The sequence below is a fragment of the Homarus americanus genome, unplaced genomic scaffold, assembly GCF_018991925.1.
Source record: "Homarus americanus isolate GMGI-L3 unplaced genomic scaffold, GMGI_Hamer_2.0 scaffold5589, whole genome shotgun sequence".
Classification (NCBI taxonomy): Eukaryota; Metazoa; Arthropoda; class Malacostraca; order Decapoda; family Nephropidae; genus Homarus; species Homarus americanus.
In genome coordinates this window covers 4983411-5007886 of record NW_024736650.1, presented here as the reverse complement: position 1 = coordinate 5007886, position 24476 = coordinate 4983411, and the positions used below count along the sequence as shown (strand labels likewise).

Sequence of the window (24476 nt, the reverse complement as noted above, 5' to 3'; positions counted from 1 at the left end):
ACACTCTCTCTCCCCACTCCTAACCCACACTCTCTCTCCCCACTCCTAACCCACACTCTCTCTCCCCACTCCTAACCCACACTTTCTCTCCCCACTCCTAACCCACACTCTCTCTCCCCACTCCTAACCCACACTCTCTCTCCCCACTCCTAACCCACTCTGTCACTATTATCCTACATAATTCTCGTCGTGGGTCTGTATGACTGTGTAGATGCCAGATGTGTTGTGTTAGTGTCTGTCTGTTTGTGAGTTTCTGTAGCGACCTTAAAACAGTGTAAGTTATCTAAATAATTGTTTCCTTAGAAGAACATATCAGACGTGCGGATTAATTCTTTCCTGTCGACTCAATATTCTTTAACAAGGCAGCTAGTCCACCGGACCACAGTGGTCTTAAAAGCTACCCTACCTCAAAGGCTACAATAAGAACATCTCCTAATCTATAAAAAAGGTTAAAAATCGCTTTCGAGCTCATGGATTCCTCCTCATCCGAACACCGGTTACTATACCATCACATACTAAACACCAAAAAACACGAATAAAGTAATAAAGTAAGAGTTTTACAGTTTTAGGATTTTAACAGGTTAGATAAGGTTTTGAAAGGTTTGTTTGGTGTTCTTTTTAGTGTTTTACCCCACATTTTCCCTCTACTTCAGAGTCCTGCCCACTTTGAACAACCAATATTGTTGGTAATTGGGATCTTATCGGTTAAAATACTCGAAAAAATACATTTGCAGCGGTAACGTAACAGAATAAAGTTTTGTTTTTCTTTTTGGCAATTATAATTGCCAAATTACAATTATTAACGAGATACCCACTGCCGATTTTTCATAGAAATCTTATTATAAAAATGCAGCAAATTCACTGTTTTGTAGTGGACACTCATAGTTTGGGCAAATGTGTTAAAAAGCTGTTATTTCTAACTTAAACCTAACCTAACCATGGTTGATAAGAAAAACAAGTGGCAGAAGTGTTGTTAGAAGACCGCTCCTTCCTAACCAAAGAAACCTACCTAACCTTACCTTTCTTCCTAGCACTGGGGCTCGCCTCCCCCCCTCCCCCCGCCGCCGGACCACCCTGGCATATTAACAGAAAGAACTTGCTATGATATGGTGTAACTTTACGTTTATTTGTGGATGTGAGAGAAGCTGTCCGGATCAAGCAACTCATTAATGTACACTGAGTGTCGGGCAAAATCAAGTGGTTTATTGCTGTGCAAGACGAAGTAGTGCCACTAATAGTAAGGGCCTAGGGGTCTAATTATCTCCCAAAAGAAGCATTTGCCCCAAAAATTAATATTAGAACTCGCCGATGAAAATATAGAAAGAAAAGAAATATTAAAACAAATAACATGGCGGTGGGTTTCTCGTTAATATTAACCTTCTTTTTTCTTTCTTTCTCCCTATAGAAATAGAAATATGAAGTTCCCTGATCGACTTAAATCGAATCTTTACCTTTTGCTGCTTCTTTGAATTATATAAAAGCTATTCTAAATTGTTTTGGAGTACATTTAATTTAGGATATGCAGTGCGCTACATTGTGTTATGACATCTATGTTTACTTTGTGGCTGAAATAATGGCTAATATTTGGATCTTGACTGTTGCTAGTTTGGCAGACAATTTTGGTCTCATCTTGCTCAATATTTTATGCTTAATGCCATGGAGATAGTTTTTTTTTTTTTTTTTTGGAAATGCTAAAAAAAATATTTTTTCAACTTTCGAACTAAAAAAAAATTTCAGCGAGGAAAATTGTCAACTGAAGATAGTATCGTCCCAGCCTCTGAAGTCTTGATCATTATCCGCACCAGCCACTCTGTGACTTCACTGTGTGACAACACGTGATTAAGGTGAGGTTAGGTATTGATTTGTTCCTTTTCAATGGAAAACGGTCGTAGTAACGTAAAAAAAACATGATTCTCAACTAGTTAATTGAAAGAAAAAAATTTTAGAGCTTCAAAAAAAAAATCTCCATTGCATTTAGCATCTAACGGTGAGAAAAATGAGACCAAAACTGCCCGTCAAACGAGCAACAGTCAAGGTCCATTTTTTTTTTTACGGGGAATAGCCCACCCGGGCACAGGTCATCCACCCCCTTGGAGGCGGAGAAATAAGAGTAAAAAGAAATTAAAAATAGAAAAGAAAAAGATTATATTAACCTACACCACGAAGATGCCGGAAAACCAGCTTTTTGAAGTGAGACAGATTGTATGAGTATGGAAACACAGAAGAAGGCAGAGCATTCCACAGTTTGGCTGAGTGAGGAAAGAAGGATGCACTATAACGGGTTATTCCAGTGTGACCGACATCCACAGAGAAACGGTGGGCACCGCGGGCAAGAGGAGTGTTACGAGCCCAAGGCCTTACCGGTGGTACACATCAGGATGCCAAATCCACCGAACATTGCCCGTTAAAGTACCTGTAAAAGAAAGAGTGAAGCAACATTGCGGCGAAGAGATAAGGAAGAAAGATTATCAACTAAAGGAGGAGAGTTAATAAGACGAAATGCCTTTGATCCCACCCTATCTAACAATTGGACAGAAGAAGAGCCACTCCAGATATGAGAGCAGTACTCCAAGTTAGGATGAATGAATCCCTGATATACTTGAAGCAACTGCTCAGGAGTTAAGTAGCTACGGCATCTGTACAGCATTCCCAGCTTTTGGAAGGCAGCTTTAGCAATGTTGAGGATGTATAGCTTCCATGACATATTGGAGGAAATGGTGAGGCCTAGCATATCTATTTTAGAATTTGACAGAATGGTTGCGTCCTGAAACAGATCTAGTTTGAGAATTAGGGGGAAGGGGAAAATGTGAAGAAGAGTGAAGAGTAGAATCATCGGCGTAAGAATGGATAGAATTAGTTGTAGTGTGAAGTAAATCATTGATAAAAAGAAGGAAGAGAGTAGGTCGATCCCTCGACAACTGCCATGGATCGGTTCTCAAGGAAGCTAGAAATTTGAGAACAAAGTGGGGGAGAGAAACCACAAGAGGGAAGTTTGGAGAGCAAAGACTTGTGCCATACCCTGTCAAATGCTTTGGAGATGCCGAGGGCCACGACGAAAGTTTCCCCATAATCCCGAAGAGAGGATGACCGAAGATGGGTGCAGTAGGAGAGCAGAATCTATCCTCTCCTTACTACAATCTCCCTTCCCTCACCCCCTTTATCCTTCCACTAAACCTCCTTCACCCTGTCACTAGCCATTGATTGATTGATTGATCACCAGTAGATCTCGCCTGGCGAAAGCCATACTGGTGATCCGTCAGATGTTCGGTGATTATGGGGGTGTTCTTAGACAGTTTTGTACGCTCATTATTTTTACTTCTATTCATTTTCTTGGTCAAATGCTTAGTTTTCTAGATATAAGCGAGTTAAGATAGTATTCTTACAGTTGCGTCATCAGCTGTGATGTGGCAAATGTAAACAATGTACCTTGAGGACTAATATACGAGTCAGCAGTTCGGTAATTGTGAGGTTGCTTTAAGACAGTTTTGTATGCTGATTACTTTCAGTTCTATTCATTTTCTTGTGGAAATGCTAAATTGTATAGATATACGCGACTTAAGATATAGGTTAGGTTGGGTTAGCACATAATTTCAGATATTTCTTAAATTTTCCCCCAACATAATTCAGTATCCATTAATAAAATCAGTGAAGAGTGGGTATGTGTAGGCTTACCTTTTGAATATACCAGTTGTAATGTTGGTATTACTGCATTCTTAATCCTTACAAGTCTTCTTGGTACCGGTAGTCCAACTCCAAGGGGTTTATATTTTAAGTTCTCAAATGCAGACCTCAAAATGCAGGCTGCATATTTGGTAATTTTCAGCATTTATAAACTCCTTCCTCTTGCAAAAGTGAATTCATCTTCCTCTCAGTTCTTTATCCTTCGGAAAGCGATGAAAAATTATTTCACCCCTGTTTCTAATATGTGATAAACACCCAAAAACTGAGCAAGTGCTCGGCACGTTTGTTGTTGTTGTTGTTGAATTTGTATGGGCACAAGTGGCGGTACAAGCTCAGAGAGGTTCCGTTTTCTTTGATGCGTTAGCAGACCTTTTATTCTTTAGTCTGGGGGGTTTTAATACCGGAAATATTGGCTTGGTTGTCTTTTGTTTGAAATTTATTGGGCTTCAATTTCCTGTTTCCTAATCTTATTGTAAGTTATCCCTTGAAGGGAACGCTTAACTTCTTATGCAATTATGGCGATATGTTTCATTAGTTATCGTGCAGTTGACTGTGCTTGTTGAGGGCGGCGGACGTTCGCATTAACCACATCCACCATGCAGGACACCAGTCAGGACGAGGTCAAATCTATTCCCAGATGTGTGTGTGTTGATTGACACACCAGCTGCGATGCTCTCATCCAGAGATGTTTTGTAAAATACAAATTAGATGTCCCACAGACCGCTCATTTGGATATACTGAATCAGGAGTCAGTCAGTTGTGGGTGCTGAGATCCCCTAGATTGGTGAATAGTTGCCAAACTAATAAGACAATCCTAAAAGCCATTACCTAAGTCTGGAATTTTGCAAGGCTGAAGTTACCGTAATTATTAATGAATATATCACCGACCTAAAACGAAACTGTATGACAACCATATTCATAAGTTAGGCTGATGAGAAAAAGTAAGACCACCCCTGGGAGAAAATGAGATTAATTCCCTGCCGATAGATTTACGTAGGTCGAATAAGAGTTAGACTCTTAAATCCCAGGTTGAAAAAGCGTAGAGCTCCATCTTATGAGACACCAAAACCTCAGGGCAAGGGAATATCACGCCAGCAAGAGACGACAATCAAATAAGTCTGAGCAGTGTGTGAGCCTCGGATATTGAAGCACCTAACGCAATGCATCTTTTCCCCACACAGCGAAGGGTCAAGATTCATTTCAGCATATACAAAGGTAGAACGAAAAACGGTTCACATAACGGATCCATCATACCAGATGAGGCTAAAAATACAGTGCCCAAGTCGTCTGTCTCTTTGGCAAAGAAAAATTATCCCCGCAGCCATCATGCATCCTGTGGTCTGTCTGGCACAGCACAGGATTCACAAAGATATAAGTCATATATAAATAAGGAAATGAAAGGCCAGAAAAGCATTATACAGAAGAACAACGAGCGGAGAGATGGCCAGGCACATCTTTATGGCCAAGTCTCGGGATCCGACATCAGAGACAAAAATTACAAAAACAAAATAAGGAGCAAGAGAAAGATAGAGTGAGCTATAGGAGGTAGAGGTCGCTCATACCTCATTCTGGTAAAGGACCAGCCCACCACCACCGCTGACAACACCGAGAGAAGAAATTTGGTAAAAGGAGGAGTTAAGGTAGGGAGGAAGGAAAGTTAGAGATCACGGTCAAAGTGATCTCAGATTTTTACGTAGCAGTAAAGACCACAGTAGAATAGGGTGGAGGACTATGAGAGGATGAAGTGGCAAGGGCAGATCCAAAAATATCAAAAGGAGGGTCCAAGAAATTTTGGGTGGGGAAACATGGCGAGCAAAGTGCGCCGCCCCATCCCGATTTTTTGTTAGCCCCCCCCCCTCCCCCCACTGCCCCATCCCGATTTTTTTTAAATCTGACCGATGTCTAGGCATTTTGAAGCCATGTGCACTTGATTTTAGTGGATATTCTGAGGTCAATAGTAATTACTTTTTACTATACAAAAATGAAAAATGATTGAGTACAATACTGCATTTACGAAAAAGTATTGGAATTTTCTGATGAAAAGGGGATCCGAACCCCCCCCCCCCTGGATCCGCCCGTGAGTGGAGAACTATGGGAAAGTAGAGGTCAGGGGCTAAGAGGAAGGGGGCGTGAAAGGGAATGGGAAAATGGGGTGGAGAGCCATGGAAGAATAGGAGTGGAGAACTATGGTAGGATGGGAGTGTCCAATGATTTCTGCTTCCTCACATTGCAACATTATTCCACACTAGTTCACAGCACTTATACTGGTGCCCACAATAAAACACACCCAATTCCATAATAATGCTCCATAACAAGCCCCCAAAGGCTTAACAAACACATTCGAGGAGTTTAAAGAATGTTTAACTTGGGAAGGTAGGTTTAGGTCCAATCACTGTCAGTACAACCTGGTTCCGAACTAATAAACACTTAACCAATAACATGGATGCTATAACAAGGTTCCAGTTGTCCAATAAGGATGTAATCTGTTATGAGTGTTATTGAGTATGCTACTGACATTTGATATCGCACCTAATTGGATTAATGCACTTCATAGTTTATGTCGGTGGGTACAGATTACGCCACCACTTTCTAAAACAGTGAATTAAATTATCTGCTGTGTTACCTGCCTTGTGAAAATTACTGTAATGAACTGACTGATATCCTAAACAGACCTTTTGCGCATGACATTTCGCATCAAGACACCACTCAGAGGACTGTGGGTGTGAAGGGGGATGTCGGTGTGTAGGAAGGTAGTGGGTGTTGGCGGTGGTAGATGCAGGGGTTGTGGGTGTGTAGAGAGTTGTGGATGTTGGGGGTTGAAGGTGTGTGGAGAGGTTGTAGATGTGGAAGGTTATGGGTATGTAGGGGGTTGTGGATGTTTAGGGAGGTTGTTTGTGAAGGCGGTTGTGGGTGTGTAGGTGGTTGTGGGTGTGTAGGGGAGTTGTGGATGTGGGGGTTGGTGGGTGTGTAGGGGGCTGTGGATGTTTTGGGGGTTGTGTGTGTGTGAAGGTGGTTGTGAGTGTGTAGGGGTTGTGGGTTTATAGGGAGGATGTGTGTGAAGACACTAGATAAATTATGAGTTGATACTAGTGTCAAGACGACGATGAGAATGACATGCACACGTGGATAAATAGAGCGACCTACATATTGAAAAAGCATTCTAAGTTCCAACAAAAAAACAGTTTTCCGGGAAGTCTTAACGCAACAGACTATGTGATGTACCCTCATTCTTAAAAATGTCTTTGGTAAGAGAGACTGTCTTAAAGGTAAATAATTGGCTACAAATATGATCATGATAAAGTTGAAACTATAAAAGACCATCTATCAATACAGGTATTTTTGAATATATGAAAAATAAAGCGAGAACAATCATCATTCTTACCTTGCCAACTATTTCCCCAAGTAAATAGATAACCCTGAACCCAGGAAAATCCTAGTGAGTAATGCATTCCTTACCTCATGCTGAAACTATGAATGTTATGAAAGAATTTGCCTATGAGATTAACATTACACTTAACAAACTTTTTAATGCAGGGCTTGGTGTTCAAAAGTCTGAACCACCAATGTCAAAACGGCCAGTGTAGCCGTAAGCCTCACCGGGAAAATTTTTGAAATCTGATCAGTTTCAGGGACAATTTTAGCCCAAAGGTAATGGATATTAGAACATTCTAAGGATGGAGATACAATATTTCCAGCATCAAAAGTGTGATTATAAATACAGACGTGTACCAAACAGCCCTGGTCCAAGCATTACAAGGGGCCTGAAAATCTTCAACAGGGGCCCCAGGTTTCGTTTAAGGGGGCCATAACTCCTTGGTCCCCGATACTCCATGTGTACACAGCATGAAAGTACCATGGATATCATACAATATAGATGTATTATATTGTACAACAACAGCATTCTACTGTGTATCTACCAGTTGGGTACATTGAAATACGTATACAAAAGTTTGCTGAATGAAACATGCAATTATTGATACTGTACTTGTAATTTTATTGGTTTACACCCAAAAGTACAAATATCAATTATAATTTGTTTTGTGTATTTTAAGACAATTGGTTGTTTTTAGATCAAATATTTATTAGGATTACAGAACCTGTATATATACAGTATGTTTTTTTTAGGGGTGTTGAAATTTGAACCAAATTCAATAACCACCACTGCATCATTGAGTGTCCCAATGCACTTTAAGCCCTGCTTTAATGTTTCATTAACCTAAGGCATTTCTCGAGTTATGTAGAAAAAATAATTTTATACCCATACCGGAAATATTCACGATAACCAATTTGTGTCATATAAGCTGTTTCTAATAGGACACTGATAATATTTCAGAAGGAATTTTAGCAAGGGGGTTTTAAAGGATATACTGTACAGTACTGTATGACCAAATAACTTCTAAAATGTTAATGTCAAATTTTTAGATCCTTGTCGTGTATCATCATGTTGCTATCATGTCATTGACTGATTTTAGGAAAGCATTCGATCATGTGGACCACACTATCCGTCTTTCAGGATCGATTTGCTGGGGTATCGTCCATTATTACTCTCTTACATTGAAAAATTCCTCTCACATTTCTGCTATCCATGTACAGTACTGTCCAGTTTCCTTTAGCTACTCTGCACACCACTTCATTCAAATTGAGTAACTTAATAAACAATGATGAAGAATGATGGATGTCTGTGATGCAGCAGCATTTTGCAAATAGTACATGTACAGTAATTAGCACTGCTCCCAAAAAAGACCTCACATTACCAGTATGCCTATCATTGCTTACCAAGTTATTAGAAGTGCATATCATTACACCACTTGATTGGTGTAATTGTGTTAAACACATAAGCAATACAAAAGCTAAAACAATGTTTGTCACTTCATATTTTCACATAATACAGTACATCAGTTACATCCTATGGATGGTATTCCTCTAGTAACAGATTAAAGGCCAAATTCTTTAAGGGCTACATGCTAATATTCTTGTACCGTACTGTAGAGTACTGCACTATAATTGGATATGTGAGAACACATTAAACCAGATCACTGAAGGCTCGATGTTTCAAGGTTTCAAATTCAAATTTCTTCTTAAATGGAAGTGTGATAAGTCTTCTCACTAACCCATATCTTAAACTGTCACAGAGATGACACCCAAGTTTGGTTGAAAATTATGTCCTTTAGATACACAATCGCCCACAGTACAAAGGTGCCTGCCCATTGGTGTATATTTTAGATCTTCTCAGAACCTCTCTTTACTGCTTTCTTTTCTTATTCCCTAGTGTCTATGCACTCGTGATGATCCTCTTTTCACCAACATTAGGCTAATCTATAATATTCTGTAAGTAACCTTATTATGTTCTATCAAGTAATTCCACATTTAATGAATCTGTCGCTCCTTTTTCACACTTGCTCTTTCTGACTCCCCTAAATTTACTCCCCATAGTTCTCTTTACCAAACCTTTCCTTTACCTTTCAAAATTATTTTGTGGAAAACCAGGTCATCCAGGTTTCTTTCACTAATTACAATTACCATCACTAATTCTGTATCACACTGATTACATCTACACACATTCAAACACCCTGAATTTAGGTGTTGTTCCAGACTAGGGAGTGTCAGGATTTAAGCAGACATCCTGCTCCCATGTCCATAGTAAAAAATAAGTAAATAAATAAAAAATACAAATAATAATAATACAACTTTTAAAATGCATTGCACTCCAAGATTCAGTGCATTGCCAGTAGTATTTTGAAAGGGTTAAAGTTTGTGTTGACATTTCAGATGAACTTCCACAACATGGGAGAATAATATCTATGACAATAACAGTTTTTATGTTTACAAGGAACAATAAAACACTGATTTAAGCCATTTCAATTATTTCGTACCTCCTAATATATATCTATGGGCTACATGCTACACATAATTCTCTTTTACAACATATCAAGATTACAATTGTAACAATAAAACACATAATTACAGTGGGGTTAGATAATCACAGAAATACACAATTGCCTTTATAGGAGACTTGCTTTGTAATATATAAGAAAAATAAAAAAAATAATATGCAAGTCAATTTGCTCTTGTTTTAAAGCATAAAATTCTGTATTGAATGAAACTCAAAACATAGAAGTTGACCAAATCCTTTATTCTAACAAAAAGAAAATACAGCGCATTAGCAATGGTGATATAATAACTAACACCAGTTCAGGAACTGAATGTCTTTTCATTAGTTTACATTATGTTTAATATGGGATTTGAACAAGGGAAAAAGAAAGATAATGTAATATACAAATATGTATGAAATGAGGCAAATTTACAGATTGTACATAGTAAAAATAAGTCCCCTCACGTATGAGAAAGTTTTTCATATAAAATATATTTGTTCATTTTTTAGCATTTTCCTTCAACAAGTGTGTTTTTAATTAAATCATTTTTAAATACAGTACAGTATTAATAAGGATGTTTAGGTAAGTTTTAATTATCTCAATAGAGTTTATCCAAAGGCTAAATTCATTTAGGATGAGACTTGTGCTGTCAAGGACGTTTAGAATGTACCTACATAATTTATATGGGGTATTAAGAATTTAAAACTAGTACATTAAATCTGTGAACCAAATCAGTAATTTAACATCAATCAAATAAAAATTCCAAATATTTCAGAGAAGTTGTGAAGATGGTGGAGTGATGCTCTTCATTGTGGTTTCAAGTTCATTGGCAAGATTTGTAATCTTGATTCTCCCTTCAAACATATTCCCTAAAATTTACAAAAACATCAATTCATGAATCCATGCTGAAGTAAGTAATGTAAGATAACAGCCTTTTCTTAATTATTGCACTCACAGCTGTAAAGTTCTTTGGAATGTTTCAGGCTTATATACACTCTACTACCATTTTACTTTTTCATTCATTAATTTAAAAAAAGCAACATATAAATCTATTACTAAAAACTTTATATTTCTTTCTACAATGTATGACCTATTTTTCGAAGATTTTAATTTGCTTCCTCCTGTATGACTAACCTGAGAGAATAAAGTACTGTAATATTCTTGGAAATTAAAAATATGCAAATTATTTCTTAAAAATTTTCTTATAGAGGGTACAGGGAGATTATACAGTACAGTACAGTACAGGTTTGTATTCATGTGGTCCATTTGAACGTGATGTGGGAACTAAAAGTTTAATAAAAAATTGCATTAACACCTCTTTGGAAAGGACTTGATACTAAAAATGTATTATATTACACACAATTTTAATAAGTGATAAAAATATTAATACTACTAAGAAATACATCATGATCATATTAGGTACAGTCCAAAAGTCCTGAACTAATTAGTGGATGCAGCGAGTGATTCACACATTAAGGAAAATTACCATTACACAAATTTATATCCCTGTTGCAAATAAAAGCTGAGCACATATTCCTTCCAGTATTAAAAGCTACTTTCAGATATTTATTCACATGTGATACACACGCACACATGGCAATGCTCCAAAGCAATGCACTCAAAATATATTCTATTCTAGTGTCATTCTACTGCCTTCTTTAGCTTTGTAGTACATGTGCAAAAGTTGGTAGCCTCAAAATTATATATTTTTCAGCTGAAATGACTGCTTAAAAATAATTCAATCAAAAACTATAAACATTACTGCACTATCCTTATATATGCCATAATTTGTTCTGATTCATTCTTACAAAAGAGCAACGCAAGTCAAATATCAATAAAGTGAATATGATTCATTCTTGTCTACTGAATACTAATAAATCAATAACTGTTACCCAGACATACATGAGGCAGATTTTTATCACATTTGAGCCCTAAATTAATTATTTGTTAAAGATGACCAAGTACACTTGATACTGGGAAAGTGCTAAAACAAATATGGTTATGACATTTCTTCTCCATTTGTAATGTTCAACAGTGCTAAAGATATATAAATCAATTAATGTGAACTGTTGAAAAGATGACTGTTGCTGTAAAAACCAAAAAAGCTACAAAAGTTATATCTTATCAATCTTTTCTCCTCTCATGTCCTACACAAAAGTTGAAGCTGAATAATATATATATATATATATATATATATATATATATATATATATATATATATATATATATATATATATATATATATATATATATATATATATATATATATATATATATATATATATATATATTACATTTACAACCACACTGCTGTAGAAACATACATAAAAAATTAATATATTCTGGCCAAAATTATCTTAATATTGCAGTAAGTCTATTTGTCTAGCGATAATTTTTTTTTTTATATTTACGGATTATAACTTGCACATCAATGCTATATGAAAATATAATTAGAGGTTAAACCTTTATAGATAGGAACCTCTTTGTAAGTACATCAGCAAACTAAGAATTGGCACAAACATAAATGTTCAACTTGTGCATTACAATTCACCTTAAATCTGCATAGAAGAATTCATAAAAACATTACCATATAACCGTAAATGTTACGCTATTTACGTTCACTTTTATAAATATATATACTAAAAACATATATTGATAAACTCTCTGGTAATATTTTCATAATTTCCTCTATTTCAAAGACTGCCCTTGAAAATCCCCTAGGAATCAAAGTTGGAATGATACAAGTGAATCTTTGGTTTTGTAATTTTTTGTTATTCTCTCTCAATTTACTCCAATAAGTAGCCCACATAAAAGAACATGAACATTTATTTACAATTCCTTATAATTAAATCACTGGCATAAAAGGTCATGGAGAAAACTATATATTTCCAAAAGAAAAATCTCAGTATACGGTTTCAAACATAATACGTACAGTTATTTGTGACATTTTAATACTCCAGCAAATCTAGCTCTTGGATGGGTAAAACATATACTGTACTATGAAATGTAATTCATCATATTACACTGCATATGTCCATTCTGAAACCATTATCAGTACATGTGTTTACATGTATATTTTAGGGCCACAGGAAAATATGACTGGAGCCACATTTACAAACACATTTTCTGAAGTACCTAGACTTATTACACCATTTGAAAGATGAAATGAATCTTCATAACTCTCTCTTGTGTGCAGACTTCATCACTTTAAAATACTGTACTATACTGCATCTAAATTTTTCATCAAAGTACAGTAATTAAATAATAATTAGTGTGCATAGCTGCCTCACATATTCAGAGCTAAGTAGTGCATTCACCAATTTCAGGAAGCTATTTTGCACTTAAACATTTTCACAAATGCAAAGGCCTGGTTTCATTAAGATATATATTGAATGGTTCTGGTTTCTGTATTTGTGGCAACTGAATATGCTTCCATTTATTTTCCCAGGTGTAAGTTGCTCATTATAGGTACCGGGCCTCAATAAGTATTATCTCGGTGGATTTCTTAATCTGAACAAGAAAATCATTACTCTTAACTCACAGTTGCAAGAAAACTACAGTATCAATTATCATGCACAGAGTAATAAGTTTTCACTTGGTGTAAGTTAAATAAGTTAATCATTATATAGTTTCCCTTAACCTTCTACTGCTCCTCTTCATATGAATACCAAAATATTGTTGTGTGTAAATACATTTGTTTATTTGGATGAGTGTGTGTGTGTGTATGTGTGTGTGTGTGTGTGTGTGAAACAAAGATTTTTTTCTGGGTAGAAGTGTGGATATGAATAAGTGCAGAATTGTGTGTGTGCAGTATATGTGTGTTTCTGTGTAAATGTTTAAACAATTATTCTTTGGAAAAGCAGTCTATGCCATTACTTTTAGTTACTGATACGAACTGCTGGTCCTACATCCACATTATAAAAATGGCCAACTTGACAACACATCTATACATTACACTCATTACCAAATATAGTACAGTATTAACACGAATCGTATGCTTAAAATATATATTCTTAACAAAACAGACACTCTACCAAAAACAAAGATGTCAAAAAGTTCAATATAATTTCTGCTAAAGTTCATTTATCAACTATATTGCATGATAATTCTCAGCTTACCTGATCTACGTGGCAACCTTGTCTGTCTGGTGGAGAATATATTTTTTCATCATACCATGGAGCTTTATGAAAAATAGATCACTATGAGGTCCATATATATCTTTAGCTGTGTGGTAACTCCTGATCCTAACTATATGACAAAGTATTCTTGAATAATGAACTTTGAATATAAAATAGACCTGATGCCCCTAGTTAAACAGAGCTGTATTAGATATCTAGCTTATAAAATTAATCCATGGAGAAACCTAACCAAATCACAAGTTGAGGAATCCCTGCAGCATGTAAGCTAATATATGTAATGGGCAATATGCTAGACATCATCTTTCCTAGCTATATTCAGGACACTAGGCATTTCCATACACTCTGTACATGATACACTTATATCAGTAATATCCAGGATTACTAAGCATGACTTGATGTAGCAATATGCTTTCCAACAAGATAAACTGTAATCCAATATCTTCCCTGCTTCTGATCATAACTGTGCACTTGAGTAATCTGAATGTGACCATTCTAGAGCCTGTCTCTCCATACACTAGTCTCTCAATGGTTTCAGAAATATCAAGTTTTTTATCAAAAGTAATTTTTTATCCCACCTTCAAGAAGAATGTTACTGGGATTTAAAATGTAATAATGATGGTTCCAATATTATTAAAGGACAGATCCAGTGTGTTGTGTGCCAGACACATTGGTATAACAAAGCTTCAGTTTTAGCAAGCATACAGATGATAATTATGGGCAAGATAGCAGTGACATGAATGGGATTTACAAATATGAAGTTACATCCAAGTTATCAACAGTATATTATGATAATGCACCAGATTCTCAGTGATTCAAATAAGATGATTGATTGTATAATAAAATATGAGTTGCTTCTGTCATAATGTGTCATATAATGGCACACACAACCTAGCAGTTCAATAATGACTTTGTAATATGTGAATATGTTTGTAGAATTTAAAGTGTATTATGATATTTTATATTCATTGGCACCTAGTTCAACCATAACTTTTCTCAACCATACAGCAGGGTTATGCACATGAACAAGGCTAGTTTTTTTTTAAAACTTTTTAGAGACATCAGCTGAAAGGGTTAGTATATCAGTGTATAATTGTTAACTTAAGTATTTTTATTTCAGTTTATATTCATCTTACTGTGATATTGTTTTCACAACTTTTCACGTGAAGTACATTTCCCTTCGACTAAATAAGTTTTGGAAGAACAAGGTCCCAATGTACCTTTTTAAGATGATAAAAGAGAGTCTCGTCAGATAAGCATAAGAAAAATTATAACTTCAAGGTGTACACATTTGGTTCTGCATATATGTAGTAACTGCCATTGTTTCATTTCCAGTTCTTAATACACTTAACTGGAATGAACTGTACCCAAATTTTCTGTAAATGATCCTTTTCACAGTTACTTACTTGGAAATAATTATGAAATGCATTTCAAAAATTACCACATTATTTACAAGAAGAAAGTGATGCTTGTGAATATGGTCAGCAGTTTATTTATAGTTATCACAACAATACTCTTTACACTATTTTCATCAGTAACTAAGGATATACTTTATGATCATTAACTCAGGTTTTTTCAGAGCTCTTTGTTAAGTAAGTTTTAGCACCTGCTAATGATGTGGCTTATTAAAGTAACTTAAACAAAAATTAAACTTCAAATAAATTAACAAGAAAATAAAGTATGTACTCCACAATTTCTGTGAAAAAAGAAAATCCAGACTCATGGAAGCAGACTTAAAAAAATTCCATTAATGTGTATCCCAAGAGCTTTACTTTTCTTTGCACTGCTCCCTTTCAGTAATGAGCACCAATAAAACAATAAATACGTTTAAGATGAAATTAGGAAGGAACTCAGGCATTCTTAATAAAATCATTAACCAAAATCCATCAGAAATGTGGCAAACTATTAGTGTTCATATATTTGCACTACCTGGAAAAAATATACACTTGAATTTGCAGCTCTTGAATTTACTTCTTGAGGAGCTTGATAAGGAAAGCTAGCTTCTGCTGGATACCAGAGAAATGGTCATCTAACCAGCCTGAAACAAAAACACATGTATGAACTAGAAATTTAGGGGTATGTCAAATAATAAAATGAATACACTGTAATGTAATAATCATAGACATGGTACAGTACATTATATCATTGTAAGGGCGGAAACGATCTTCCTGCTCGTTACCGCTGCTAACTCTCTCGTTTGCTCGTGCGACCAACACTTGGGGGGTGGACAGAGGTGAGAACGGCAGCGGCTATCTGTGTCACCGGCAGATTCACCCCAGCCGCCATACAGTCACTATCTAGCTACCCCGCTGTTCGTCAAATTCTGGCTGTGATCTCATAATAGGTCCTGGACTCGTGGGCTGTTTTCCCAGACCTTCACCTGTTGACTGTCAATTCTCTGGACATCAACCACTACCGCTGCTCCTCTTCACCGTCTGTGCCCCGGTGTTTCGTCTGCTGTATCAAGACATCGGCCGCTGTCGCTCGAGTGAGGAGTTGAACGGACGCTTCCCCCTTAGAGTGGATCACTGTGTTCTGGAACCTTCCTCCAGGGCCACTGTCGTAGGAAATATCTGTTCATTGTTTGATTCTATTGTTTGATTCCTATAATTGCTGACTCCCATTAATTGTTTGCTTCCTTTATTTGTTTGACTCCATTAACTGTTTACTGCATTAATTGTTTGATTTCCGTAATTGTTACTTGATGTTTGTTGAGTGGTGTCAGAGTTTTGTGTTATATTTTTATAGTAAAGAGATGTCAATCTCAAACGGTTGTTTGTTATTCCTCAGAAAACCATGGTCCTTGACATTCCTTTATTAAGATCCTGATTAGTCTGGAAAGGGATTTATATCCCTAAGTCCCAGGCCCTTACAATCATCCTCTCCACTATTTACAGGTATCCCTTGCGACACGAAAAAATTAGTTTCCTGAAAAACATTAGATTAAGTGAGTGTTCATATAACGAATAAAAATAACATATGGGAAAATAGGGTTTGATTCCCCAATGACAAGAAATCCTCAAAAATTTTACCCCCAAAAACTCTACCTAACTAATGATACATACTGTACAACTACAGTTAACCCTCACTTCTGGCAGTTAATACAACCCACAGGGTACAGCGGAAAGTGAAAGCAACAAAGTGAACAACATAACATATGGGATTAATTGAAATAGAGGCCGGGCCGACCCCAAACTCCACTTTTGACGACACACAACTATGTTGTAATAAAAATAACTTCTTAATTTTATGATGGTATGCACACACAATTAATAATTAAGAGAAATATCAATAATATTAGGTTTTAACACTTACATTAGTAGAAAAGATGGCTGGGCACAGGGATGGGGGTTGGTTCGAGGCAGAGGCAGTGGCCCTCACCTGTATCACTTGTATCAATTGTATCACTATCACCACAGAGCAGGGCCTCTTTGTCAAACCCTCAAAGTCCATATAAGTCCATATCCTCACTATAATTATCACTATCACTGACTTGGGCGTGGTGGGTGGCGGAGTGAACTTCGTAATGTTTTGATGACTGGGCGACCTTGTGCACCTGGTCGTGCCGCTTATACAACATGGCCGGATGGCGGGAGGGTGGGAGATGGCGGAGGTTTGGATCAAAATGGTGGCACCGCCAACGCTCTCGTATAAAGGGGTACCACGCACCATGAATGTGAGCATCCGGGTTCGGCAGGGTACCCGGCATGAAGCAGCGGAATGTGGGACGCGTAAGTGAGGTTGACTGTACTGTAATTTACTACAGTAAACCTCGATAACTCAGCATTTGATAACCGAAATTTCATATAACTCGCATGGATACAGTCTCAGAATGTATTAGTGTATAACTCTCGGAAATGCAGATATAAAATTATCTGGGAAAATCTCGCATATCTGGCAACCTGCATTACCTACCATGCATCTGTGTCACCTACCATACCTCTGTGTCACCTACTATGATGGTTCATTCTTCACCTGCAGTGCTGATAAGTGTTACTTTTTTTACATTTAGCAACATGTACATATTAGATGATCCCTCAGTTAACGAATTACCTTCCATAAGAATCTTCAATTCGTTAATGAAATTTTACGAAATCATGTCAACATGTTTTCGCTTGCTCACCAGCTGAAATGTTACTGCCAATACAGTAATCGGTTCTAGGGCTTAAATTGCCCCATTTGAGTAAATATCAAGAAGGTTGTACTATTCAATAATTTTCCAAGTTTTATATTAAATTTTTTAGTCATTTTAACACTTATTTAACATAATTGCAGTGCACAGGAACTAGTTTTTGTGTGCCCAACAGCCACTTGACTCACCCAGCAAGGCATCAGTTTGTATCTCTGGTCAGTGGAGGTAACATCTTACATGTGGCTCTCTTAAACATAAACTATTTTTACGTTTTTATAGTACAATTATTGGTCATTCTGAAATTTATTTTACATATTGACAATATATAGTGTAGTGCAGTGTTGATTAAAGAAAATAATCTTGAATTACACCTAGTGAACTTAAAATTTTATGGGTGAAATGACTGCATGAAGCATGGGGTGATTTCTTTCCACCCCCACTTCCCTTCTCCTTTCCTCCACCCCCACTTAATTCCCATCATCATCATCATCATCAACCAGAGCCACATAATAACACCTCAAAGTAAGTGTACTTTACTGCATTTATTTTACTTTGTATGTAATTTCGGTGAGCTGGAACCAATTACCAAAATCCCATTGAAACAATGGTTTGGTTAACAAACGCACTTCTGAACCAATTGTGTTAGTTAACCGAGGACCACTGTCCACATATATGTCGATAATTTTTATTGTTGTATTTTCTTCGGGGAGGAAAGCTCGATAAGTCGAATTTGGAAACTTCACAAGGCCGAAAGCATTAGGTTTACTGTCCTAACACATAAAATACAATCCAGATGAAAATACAGTATACAGCTAAAAACTATTAAAGAAAAGATAAATTAAAGTTTAACACAGCCACCATTTGCAAAGAAACTAGCTGCATCAAGTGTGGCTACCCTCAAACCTCACCAGCAACCCAACCCGCTGGGGATGCACCCTATCTCCTGCTCTCATACATCAAAAAATATTTATTACCTTCATAGTTTTGACCAGTGACAGTTATTTCTTTTTATTTATTTATTTTTTTGCAAATTATGTATGTAGGATTGTATGCGCATGTAAAACAAAAAAAGACAAAAATTGAAAAATAACCATAACATAACTCAACTAGCTCATCCTGCTAACTTTCACTGGCACCAATTTTTTTTATTCCTCTATGTTTTGATCATATGATAATTATTATTATACAGGTACTTCAACTTACGACCACTCGATACGACCGCTGCAGTCGCCAAAATTTTTTCAAATCTGTATGTATTTTCATACCGAAACATTTCCGTCCCGGAGACCGTAGCGGGTCTGGGCACCAGGTGTGTACAGCATCCACCCCGAGTACGCTCAGTTGGTGTTTGGCTGTCGTTGTCGATGTAGTGATCGCACTATTACTGACAATAGTTTTGTTTCTAATTCCCTTTAAAATGACTGGCAAGCGTAAAAGGAGAGTTCTGGTGGTGCTCAGAAGAAAAGAGACACTCAATTACTTTTGAAATGAAAATGAAAATGAAAATGATAATGCAATATGAAATGGAAAAACAGTAGCAACCATTTCACGCACCGCTTCTCTCACCTCGAATGATATCAACAATTTTGAAGGACAAGGAACAAATTCATGAGAGTAGTGAAAGGATCAGCACCTATAAAGGAACAATAATAATGAAAAAAAAAGACAAGGTCCTATTCATGAGATGGAAAAATTACTTGTGGTGTGGATGGAAGATCAGCTACAAGCGTGTGCCCTTAGCTTTCTAACCATACAGGCTAAGGCAAGAAGCGTTTTAAAGCCTGAAGAGCAATCAGGAGATGAGTGCGACCAAAACTTCACAACAAGTCATGGGTGGTTCAAAGGTTTGAACCGTTACAGTTTATAGTGTAAAGGTGAGTGGAAGCAAGTGCTGATGTGGTTGCTGCGAAGCTTTTAAAGGACTAGATAGTGTCATCGTGGAGGAGGAAATTATTTGCCTGAGCAAATATTTAATGTGGATAGCTATTCTGGAGACGCAGCCAGAACGGACATCACAAAAGCGAAAACCATGCAGGAGTTCAGGACGAAACACACTTCTGTTGGGGGAATGTAGCTGGTTTCAAGGTAAAACCCTTCATGATATATCATCAAGAACCCAAGGTCTTTGAAAAATGTCAGCAAGCACACACTGCAGTGTTTAATCGCAGTAATAAGAAAGCATAGATGACCCTAACACTGTTTGAGGATTGGTTCCTGAGTTTTCATTCCAAGAGCCAAAAGAAGCTGCTTCAAGAATTTATTAATTTTAGATAATGCTCCGGGACACCCACCACACCTGGACGACCTGCACCCTGATGTTAAGGTGTACCTTCCATCTAACACTACCTCTATCATCAAACACATGGATCAAGATGCACTTGCTGCCTTTTAAAGCGTATAATTCGTACGACCTTCGCCAGCTGTTGCTACTGAAGGTGAGAAAAAGCTCAGAGAGTTTGGAAGGATACAACATTTTGAAATGTATAATGAACATAGCTGCAGCATGGGGACAGCTCAGTGCATGAATGGAATATGGAAGAAGGTCCTGAAAATATATGTGAACAGTTTCAAAGGATTAATAAAGATGAAGCAATTTCTGAGATTAATAACCAGATGGTGGAGTTGGGTAAACAGCTGGACTTAGAATTGATAATGAAGATGTTGAGCAGTTGGTTGAAAGTGTAGCAGAAGAGCTAAGTGAGGATCTTATTGAACTGGATGCACGAAAATTCAGAGGAAGAAGAAAGACAAAATGTAGAAGAAAGAACCTGCACCCCCAAAAATTTTTTTCAGTGAAACAAATACAGAGGCATTTGCTCCCTATTAATGAGGATGCAAATGTTTGCGAAATGGATCAAAATGTTGAGTGTTTTTGCAAAAGTTGACAGAATGATCCAAGCTGCACTTGCTTACTTGCTACAAGGAAATTTACAATGAAAAAGAAAAAGGCAAACTGACAGTCTAAATTGGACATATATTTTAAAAGTCCCCCACTGCTGTCTCCTCCCCACCAATGCTGCCTCTTCACTCCTAAAAGATGATCCAATACCTTCAACAATCAAGTATCAGTAATAAGCCTGTCTGAAGAAACCAAAATTGATGGACCACCCAGCCCTATCCAATTAATGTAGTCTCCATGTTTAATTAAAAATTATTGAGGCCCCGTGTGCATTCAGCTGACTACATTAAGGTAAGTGCACAAACACTTTATTAATTTTTCATTTTGATTACTTTACTGCACCGTATTTGATTTTAGATTTTCTATGTATTATTTTTGCATTTTCGACTTACGACCAATTCGACTACGACCTGGATTTGGGTCCTTACGTCGTAAGTCGAGAACTGGCTGTACATATATATATATATCTATATCTATATTCTTTCAGTGAGGCAGGCCCGGAAGAGTAGCGTCATTCACTAAGTGACGAAAGCAGAGAATATTAGTCGCCTTGATCTAAGCGACTTCATAATAAACTGGCAGCTTGTAGTGCTCCTCTGACCAGACCGTATAAAGAAATTATCCCAAACACAATATCAGAGACATAAACAAAAAAAAAAAGTCACTCGATTTCCTCACTGTGCTAAGGCGTATAAATGATAGGTATATAAGATCCTCGTGGCGCAGTATTTCAGCTATTACACACAAATTAAGCGGAGCCTTCTTTGTCGTGTTACAACTGATTCGCCGGAACAGAAAGATGGCGGTATGTCGTGTGAAGGAGGAGGTGCAGGAGGGGGTTTGAAATTACGAATTAAATGTCGAATGATGGCGTGTCCTCCTAATATTCGTATCAAGTAATTAGTAGATGTTTTTAATTGCCTGTATGTTGGCCTGGCGAGTTATTGCTAGGCATTAACATACCCTAGACACCAAAACTAGGCGTCGCACTGTGCATTGAACAAAAATATGCAAACAAATATTTTAACAGCGTTTTCTAAGGTATATATAAATGTTAGAGATATCAAATTAACTTTTTGAGCATCATTTACAATATAATGGTCCTGATTGACTATTAGTTTCTGCAAATTAAACCGCTTTATCATTGGCATCACTATCGAGTCCTTTTTTTCTGGTCCTTTTAAGCTTTTGTATTTTGGAAGTAAATTTATAGTAGTGCACACAACTATTAGAAAGCCAAATTATGTTTTTCTAGTGTTTCTCTTTGTGAGTTTTTGATTGTAGTTCTGACCTTTATTTCCGCCGGAAATTGACTGTTTTTGTTATAGCTCCTTCTACCCCAACAAGATAGGGGATCCTGTTGAGAACTGGAGTTTTTGGGTGTAGGAGAGAAAACAAGCATTTTCTGAAAAAATCATGGCCAAGTGAATACAAAACTGCACCAAAAAACACAAGAAAAATATATAACCTACCTTTTCTTCGATGACCTGACCTAACCTAACCTATCTTAATATGACCCAACCTAACCTTTCCTGACCTAACCTAACCCTCACAGTGTTTTATGTAACCTAAAAATGTTCCTTTTAAATCAGTGACGGTAACAATCACCAACGCCTCTTCTTTGTCTTGAGAATAAGAACAGTTACTACAATGCCACATATGTTGGTCTGACGATATTTACACCCTTAACACTTAGGACACTTAACTGAGGCGAGAACACCATGAATCTAGAAAATGCTATTCCTTTTGTTTTTCCCCAAAAATCCCAATTATCACATATAACTGAAGTGACACCCATCGCAGACGCCAGCTAAATGAATTTGAATTTCAAACCACGACCCAAAATCACAATCTAATCTAATTAAAAAACACAGCAAATTCTAAAGCAAAAACCACAATCATTTAATTGGTGGTCCAAAAATGGAAAAATTTTGATTGCTGCGTGCAGTAATAGAACACATATAAACTACATATGAAAGGAAGATTAATTAAATTAAAAAAGAAAGATTAGGCATGCTATCTCCGCTATAAAACATTTCTGACAAAATGTAATATATGAAAATTATCTTAGAAGTAGACGCCTTTCGGATATGATAATAGATTTGGGGTAGGAAAATTATGTGATCTACGATAAAAATACAGTATTTTAGACAAAAAAAAGTTCTCTTCTATAGATTTTTTTCCTACAGTTCCTCACAATAACACACACTGTTTAAACTATTACGAGCCAATTTGACCTAAATACTAAATAACACAAGACTTGTACCCGCCAGTTCTTCATTAGACAGTTTTGTTTGCTGGTTACTCAGCAAAATATTAATTTCTGTAAATGTTTAGTTTCTGATACAGGCGAGTTAAGATATAGGTTAGGATACATTAACATGATTTCAGCCACTTTATATTGTTCAAACACAATAGATTATCCTCTAACAAAATCAGTGAAAACTGTCTAATATACCATTTAAATGAAATCGATTGAATGAATACAATCCGATTAATTAGCGCTAAAATTAAAAACCAACCATCATGATAAGTACTTTGTTTAATATAGTAAGGGTCTGAATTGGTTGATATGTAGGTTTCTTGGTTGGTTATATCAGGTTCAGTTAATGTCGCCTCTTCAAATAATTTAAAAACTGGTAGTGTTCTCAGACATAACCATGGTTAGGTTAGGTTTCATTGGTCGTCTGTTTTACCCCATAATTTCCACTACATTAAGGCCTTGTCCCACTATGTGTGCTCAACATTGCATTTATGTGAAAATTCCACGACGTATTCCTAAAACCAAACAATATAAATTACCAAATGACCTCGTATTCCCTACAGCCAACAGTTGTACAAACTTAACCTAAAAGAACAACAATGATAAAAACACCGTACCATCACTTATACATATTCCTTCCTACTCTACACACCTCTTCTTAACCAACTACACGTCTCTTCTTCTCCTCTACACGTGTAGTTGACGAGGTGGATGAAGATTATATATGTAACTGCCCGAGAGACCATTATAATGTGTGTTAGGGCCACCAGCTGACACACATAAACAACCCGCCAGTAACACAACGGTTCATGTTAATAATGTCCACGAACATAACCCATGACACACATAAACAACCCGCCAGTAACACAACGGTTCATGTTAATAATGTACCACGAACATAACCCATGACACACATAAACGACCCGCCAGTAACACAACGGTCCATGTTAATAATGTACCACGAACATAACCCATGACGCACATAAACGACCGCCAGTAACACAACGGTCCATGTTAATAATGTACCACGAACATAACCCATGACGCACATAAACGACCCGCCAGTAACACAACGGTCCATGTTAATAATGTACCACGAACATAACCCATGACACACATAAACGACCCGCCAGTAACACAGCGGTTCATGTTAATAATGTACCACGAACATAACCCATGACACACATAAACAACCTGCCAGTAACATAATGGTTCATGTTTCTTATTTAATCTAAACTGACCTAAACTAATTGAACCTACAAGACTATTATAATAAGAAGTTTATGTATATCTTTTAAATTTTATAGTAAAAAATAATAGATAGGTTTTGTAAATCGCCTAACTACTTTTCTACATCAAAATATAACACCACAGTCTAACAGGAAGATGATTTGAAGAGTCCAAGCGGTGTAAAATTAAACCAAAGGAGGGACTCACTTATCAAAAGGTGTATCTACAGATCCCCAAACACAACAAATCAAAGAACTTAAGA

At 36.7% G+C, this 24476-nt stretch overlaps 1 protein-coding gene across 1 annotated transcript in view; it reads right to left on the bottom strand.

Moving 5' to 3' along the window:
• Positions 1–9793: 9793 nt before the first annotated feature.
• The window catches only part of LOC121872246 (transmembrane protein 184B-like), a 58372-nt gene continuing 43689 nt past the window's right edge, over positions 9794–24476 (bottom strand). The window contains exon 10 of the mRNA XM_042374912.1: positions 9794–15728. The gene's annotated coding sequence lies outside the window, so the exon portion shown is untranslated. The remainder of the gene's footprint in view (positions 15729–24476) is intronic.